This window comes from Haemaphysalis longicornis, unplaced genomic scaffold (genome assembly GCF_048455015.1).
Source record: "Haemaphysalis longicornis isolate Haplotype H1 unplaced genomic scaffold, Haemaphysalis longicornis Haplotype H1 scaffold_14, whole genome shotgun sequence".
NCBI classification, from domain to species: Eukaryota; Metazoa; Arthropoda; class Arachnida; order Ixodida; family Ixodidae; genus Haemaphysalis; species Haemaphysalis longicornis.
Genome location: NW_027526245.1, coordinates 34,509,510 through 34,515,868, shown reverse-complemented (window position 1 = coordinate 34,515,868; position 6,359 = coordinate 34,509,510). Strand labels below are relative to the sequence as shown.

At 49.0% G+C, this 6,359-nt stretch overlaps 1 long non-coding RNA gene across 1 annotated transcript; it reads right to left on the bottom strand.

The window, feature by feature from the left end:
* Positions 1 to 330: 330 nt before the first annotated feature.
* LOC144165245 (uncharacterized) lies at positions 331 to 2,317 on the bottom strand. Its single transcript, XR_013321419.1, has 2 exons — positions 1,103 to 2,317; positions 331 to 880 (listed from the first exon to the last, which is right to left on the bottom strand). It is a non-coding gene; the product is annotated as an uncharacterized LOC144165245 (long non-coding RNA).
* Positions 2,318 to 6,359: the final 4,042 nt, after the last annotated feature.

Below are 6,359 nucleotides of genomic sequence, written 5' to 3'. Positions count from 1 at the left end.
CCTGTAGTGATCCTGTAGTATGTCGTAGCCCTGTAGTAATCCTGTAGTGATCTTGTAGTATGTCGTAGTCCTGTAGTAATCCTGTAGTATGTCACAGTTCTGATGCTCTACTGCGAGAATCATGCCTGTCTTGTCGAAGTCCTGATGCTGTGTTATGTATTCCTGGCGTCTTGCAGTCCTGACCTGTCGCACAATGCATTCATAACAATTCTGTTGCAGCAAATATCAGTATTTTTGAATCCAGCCTAGCACTGTATTTGGGCTGTCCACTGTAAGTGAACAGTTAAGACAGCCCAAATATGCCACGAGCCCATGCACAGGCAAACTGAAGAGAATACAAACATTTTATTTTAGTTTCCTTCATGCACACACAGCTCCAGGCTCGAAAAAACAAGTACAAGTACCATTAGAATTGGCTTGCCGAAGGCTGAAAGTGCACCGTCCCTAACTACACACATTATGGATGATCCGCACAATTCTAACGCTGCAAAGTTGTCTGAAGCTGCAAAAACCTTATAGTAAATACACTATATTCCCAGGGAAAAGCCACCAATAGCTACAGGCTGCCACTAATGAATTGTACAGCTGCAGAAAGCCACAAAAAAACTATCAATGCACACCTCATGAAGCACAAAAATGACATTGCAAATTACATCCACCATTAAAAATGCCGCCATTTCTCACAATGACTGTTTAGTATTAAAACGGTAGAGACACTAGCTCTGGTGTTCACACCAGCCAAATTGGCAAATAAGCCCATGTACCTCCTATCGGCGCAGATCAGCGAAATTCTGCGCGAGATATCTAGCCAGAAGCTTGCGGCGCTTGTGCATTTCAGCTTGCTCGCAGACCTTCACTTGGAGGTAATGCCAGAAGGAACCTGCATCGATAGGAAAAAAAAAAACGAACATTGATGCAAGACAATGACAGGCAGCACAAAAAGACTGAAAATCATACTGCTAATACTGTGTCCTTAAACTGCGCCATTTTATAAAAGCTAAACACGCTTCTGCATGCTGAGCAATAAGAAGTGCTCTCTATTGCTGATAAAGTGCTTTTCACATTACTGTGCCTATTCAAAAACGTTCAATTTAAACGATACCTTGCAAGCCCCTTTCCACAGCGTTCCTGGCAATTCTGGAACAAGTCAAGCCATTAGGACTTAGCTCAGAAAATGTCCTTTCAAAATCAGTTTTGTTTTCATTTTTCAACAAAAACGTGATTTTTGACATGCATTTGCATCACATGGGTGCAGAAAGGGGAGTGGTCTTTGCGCGTCACTGCTACTAAAGAACAATGCATGCCAACCGTAGGTACTCTGTATCAGCGTTTGGTTTTTTATTATCAGGGCATGAAGGGTGAATCAGATGATAATTTTTAAACGTCAGGTTTGCAGTCACACAGTAATAACCCCTGAAATCGGCTGAAAATATCAAGCAGTGCCCGTTTGCAAAGTTACTTCACGATTTTAGGCAGTCTTATTGCCTTTGCGCACATTGTTCTTAGTTGTGTTGTAGTTCTACTTACCACAGGACCATTCAAACAGTTAACAAGTTTCGGTTTTGTTTCTGCATCGCAAAATTCATATTTAGTGTTACTCTGCAGTTGCTCAACTTCAAGCTTACCTGCCATAGTGCCTTGAGCATCCGCTAAACATCCTCACAAAAAAAAAGCATGCCACTCCTGATTTCCCCCTCACCCTAAAACGTTTTCTGCAATAAGAACTTCCGATGCAAGTCAAAAGATAACGCCCAGTCACCAGATATCAGTTCCGACGAAAAGAGCACTTCAAACCGGCTTTACACACCCCCAGCTGTCCGCCTGCCAGTTTCGTTTCCATACAAGGGTATCTCCAGAGGTCTAGTGCTGCTCCTTAATTGAAATGTCTATTCGGATGGAGTCTCCAATACCTTTTGTACTGTTTCATTTCAAAAATGTTAGGTGCGCTGCAATGCATGAGGCTCATAGTGCTGATCTTTATTATCGCACAACAGCTACTTGGGCAAAGTTTGCGGGGCACGATTTTAGCACATTGCACCGCATTTCTGTAAGCAAGGCTACAATAGCGAGTCAGAAGGTGATGATAAACCGCAAGTTTGTTTTCAGCGATAACTGACAGTGAACGTCAACAAGCATCAACCACGGAGTTACGTTTTCAACTCCATGCATGTTTTTCCGCATCGCGTGCTTGTCCCGAATACTGTGCTGGCTGTAAATGCAGTCAGTCACTGACAAAATGTTTTTACGTCACACGGGGACACATTGGTGCCTCTGATAATGTCAAATCGCCAGATTTCTTCCAGGGAACCACCCAAAATTGCCCATGTTAAAACGCAGGCCCATGTTGAATTCAGGCCTGAGCAAATTCAAAGCACTCGAGTGCTTTGAATTTGCTCAGGCCTGAATTTATTTATTTAGTCATGGCCTAGTGGGTTGGTGATGATGATACACTGCTAAAGGTCATTGACAAGCTTTCACTAAATGGGTACATGACATCCTATCTGCTGGTTAAAAACAAACGAAACAACATGTAAGGTAAGAACAGAAAGGAAGAAAATGCAAAACAAGTTGTTTCATACAAAGGCAGGAAACACATTTTGTCGAAGGAGACACGAAATATCAGCACAGAAAGGGAACAAAAAACACATGGACCTACGTACATTCATTGAGACACAAGGCCACAAAATACGCTGGAAAAATTACAAAAGCAACTGCCAGTTATTGTATATCTAAATCAGCATTTATAATTGAAATTGTATACACGGGGTTTGATGGGTGATGTAAGCAATGTGGAAAGCTTGTGTGATTTACATGACAGAGCTTATAATACAAGCAACCCGTGCAACATAATTCAGAATGCCTATGCTCACTCACCAAATAAATGTCAAAATGTGACTTTCGGCTGATTTGGCTGGGATGCCACCGGGTCTGCTTGACAGGCACAGAGAAAACGCGGCAAAGCCGAGAATCAGCTTGCTCGCCACAGCCCTTCACATTCTGAAGTGCCTGCGAAACTGAATGAAAGTGTTAGCACTTCAATGTGCTTCCTAGCTCGTACAGTTTATTACCTCTGCATCCCAATACTGACGAACGATGGTCTCGACAAAGCCCACAACTTTCCGCCTCTTCGCGGGTAGGCAGAAGAATACATATAAGGCGTGCTGCACGCCAGTGTGCCACGTCAATCCAGTCATCGTCGGAGCTGGAGTCCTCGCTACTTGAATCCGAACTTGAACTGCCTGACTCGGACTCACTTTCCTCAAGGAGCAGTAGCACGAGCGCGACACGACTAGCAGCATCCGTGTTTTGTTCGGCATCGGAGCGCATCTACGATGGAGCGGGCGCCATGGCTGGAGGGTCAGAGGATGCAAGCATTGGCATTACCTCCTAGACAGCTTTAAAGCACATCACCACTGCCTGGTCCAAGTGACGCGTTGCTTGAGACTCCCTTGCTTGCTGCCTGACGCTTTCTGCGTAGCCGCACTCAGAACTTGCACAAAGTTTTTTTGTTTGTTTCTTACGTCGCCCAGGAAGTCACAAATAAAAATAATGTGTTATTCTTGGGATGCGAAAATGTGAGAAAATCAAATTAGAAAATAACAAGAAAGCATGAGAAATGCGTGCCGTGGCATCTGCTCCAGGCAAGCACAGGAGATTGCGAGTCCAAATGCAAAATGCGGAAAAGAATTCGCAAAAACACACAAAAAATTATTTCTGACAATCATGAACAAAGCACTGGAACCACGATCAGCAGACGTGAACAGTCACTTGTTATCATTTCTTTGCAGCTGTCCCCAATTTACGTTTTTTGGCATCAGCTTCTGCAGCAGCAGCAGCAGGAGGGTAATTTCTGCCTTTACAATAATTGTTCAGGATTATGTTTGTAGCACATTTTACCATCATGCTAACCACATCAGGTTCGTGACCATTTTCACACACATATGCAGTTCTTCGAACTCTGGTAGGCTTTCAGTGACAAGGTGGTGCACAACATTCCTGTGATTGGTCATTTCCAGAAACGGTGTGGCATTTTCTGGAAGCAATAGTTTCTGTACAACTATACTTCGGTGTGCATTACAATAGTAACTGCACACGCACTTGGAAACTTTAGCCCGCCTCGATTGAGTGGAGCTGTGAGAGAGTAGATGTTTGTGTCGCCGTCAACTTCTCCTCTCAACAACAAGCTTCTCCTTACAGATATCACACTTCAAAACCTTAAAAACAGAGTGAGCACAAAATCCTAGCCAAACACAGCAACATGTGAACTCAGTTTGTCCAGATCGTCGGACTCTATGGGGATGTTGAAAGACTCCTGATGTGGGACAGGCTGCACAGAAGCAGTATCATTGAGTAACAGACCATCATTGCGGACATCCTTGACCTCAAGTGGCACCGCGTAATTTCCGAACCGCTTTAGGCATTTGCCACGGAAACACGCACTTATCTTCATGTTGACGGAGACGGTCACAGATGAGTACAAAACAGGTGCACTCTCGTTTACGGTGTTTAAAAAACCTGCCCGCATCTTCCCACGGGGGGAACTCGAGTAAATGCGTCGCAGAGTGGTGGGGGTATCGCGTGAGTGTTGCGTAATTGGGTATGGTTTGGGAATGCTTAATTGTTATTTCGTCTTTATTCTTATTTATTGAATGAAGGAGAAGCGAAGGCAAGGAGTGTAAGGTTAAGGTCTGTCTTTATTGCTTGATGCCGTCAAGCAAAGCGTCAAGTCAAGCGAAAGCCAAGCAAAGACGCCCTTGACTGAATTCCGAATACGCACTCCGCCGCTTATATACACACCGCCCGCGTTCGAGGGAGAGGAGTACGGGGGAGAGACGCACATGCGCACACTTCTGTACACAAGTGCGCGAACTTTCCACGCACCCACCACGCCGTTATCACGTGTACACGCCCTGCCGCCATTACTGTTGAGTGCGACGCAGCACACAGGTAGCTACAACGCATGTGCGCACAGACGCGCTCCCCCCGCACCGCCGCAGCTGTTGTTGAGAGCGACGGAGCGCACGGGGTACACGCGCTCCTCCCGCACCACTGCACTTGTTGTTGAGAGCGAGGAGGGTACGGAGGAGAGACGCGCACCTGCGCCTCGACGCGCATGCGCAGTGAGCGTGTGGACGGCGCCGATCGCGAGCCTAAGAAATGCTCCGCATTTAAAACAGTGTGCAGTTTGGGCGATGACTAACCGTCCGCACGGGCGTCTCAAGGCGGGATACGACTGCCTCAGCCGTGATCGTCGTTTCGTCGACCACGATGACGCCCAGGCTGCTCGACGACGGCTCACGGGGGCTCACCTCGATGCCACAGATTGTAATAGTGGCCAAGAGAGTCCCCATGGCTTCCTGGGTGGCCGCGTCCGCTGCAATGACGTTCCGCCGGCCGTTCACCCGAACATCCAGCACACCAGGCTGCACAGTGAGCTGCCCAGTGATAACGTCGCGCGCCAGCTTCGTGAACGTAGCTCCGGACGCCTTTGCCCAAAAAAGGACAGTCCTGAGGGCTGTGGGGCGTGGGGCAAGCTTCGGCCCCTCGTTTCGAAGCCTTCGTTGCCGCTTTCTTGCGTTTTGAAAGCAGCACCACCTCCTCCCAGGGCGCTTCGGAAGGGTGACTGTGTTTACCAATGCTGCTTCCGGTGCTGTCCGCTTGGGCAGGAGGCTGCACTGCGAGCGCATCCTTGCCTGGGCCGGTCACCATGCTTGCTGCATCGGGCGCAGCCCCACCGGTCGATCCGCCTCCGCGCTCTCTTCGCTCGCTTCCACTGGGAGCGGTAGCGGGGGGGAGGTCGAGACAGGCCTTGGCAAGCCTGCCGCATCGCTCCTGCGGTGTAAACACCTTCTCGCGAGGGCGCTTACGCGGCGTGCCCCATAAGGCCTCGCTGTAGCTGCCCGGTGGCTGCTGCTGCTGCTGCTGCTGCTGCTTGCCTCCCCCGTCCTTCTCGATAGATGCCGCCCGCAGCTTCCTGTCGAGCGCCTCCGCCTCATCGGCTTGTTTGTTTTCGAGGCTTCCGCCACTGGCCGCCAGGGGTGGAAGCTGCGCTGCTGTTGCGTCCACGCCCATGGAGCCCTTGGCGCGCTTTGGCCCCAGACCAGCACTGCCGGCTGCTGCGTCTCCCTGCGGAGGCTGTTCCACGCGGCCGGCTGTGAGGCGTGGTTCGTGTGTTCCAAACAGCGTCCCTGTAGCTGGGCCGGCTGAGCGCAGTAGTGGCAGTAGGCTGCCTCTCGTGCTCGTCCCCAGGTGGCGCAGTAGTAGTCTCGACTGCGATAGAGGCAACGATAGGGTCCTCCCGCAGCGTCAGCGAATGCTGGCCGTCATCGGGCCTCTTCAGGTTCGGCAGCAGCTCCTCA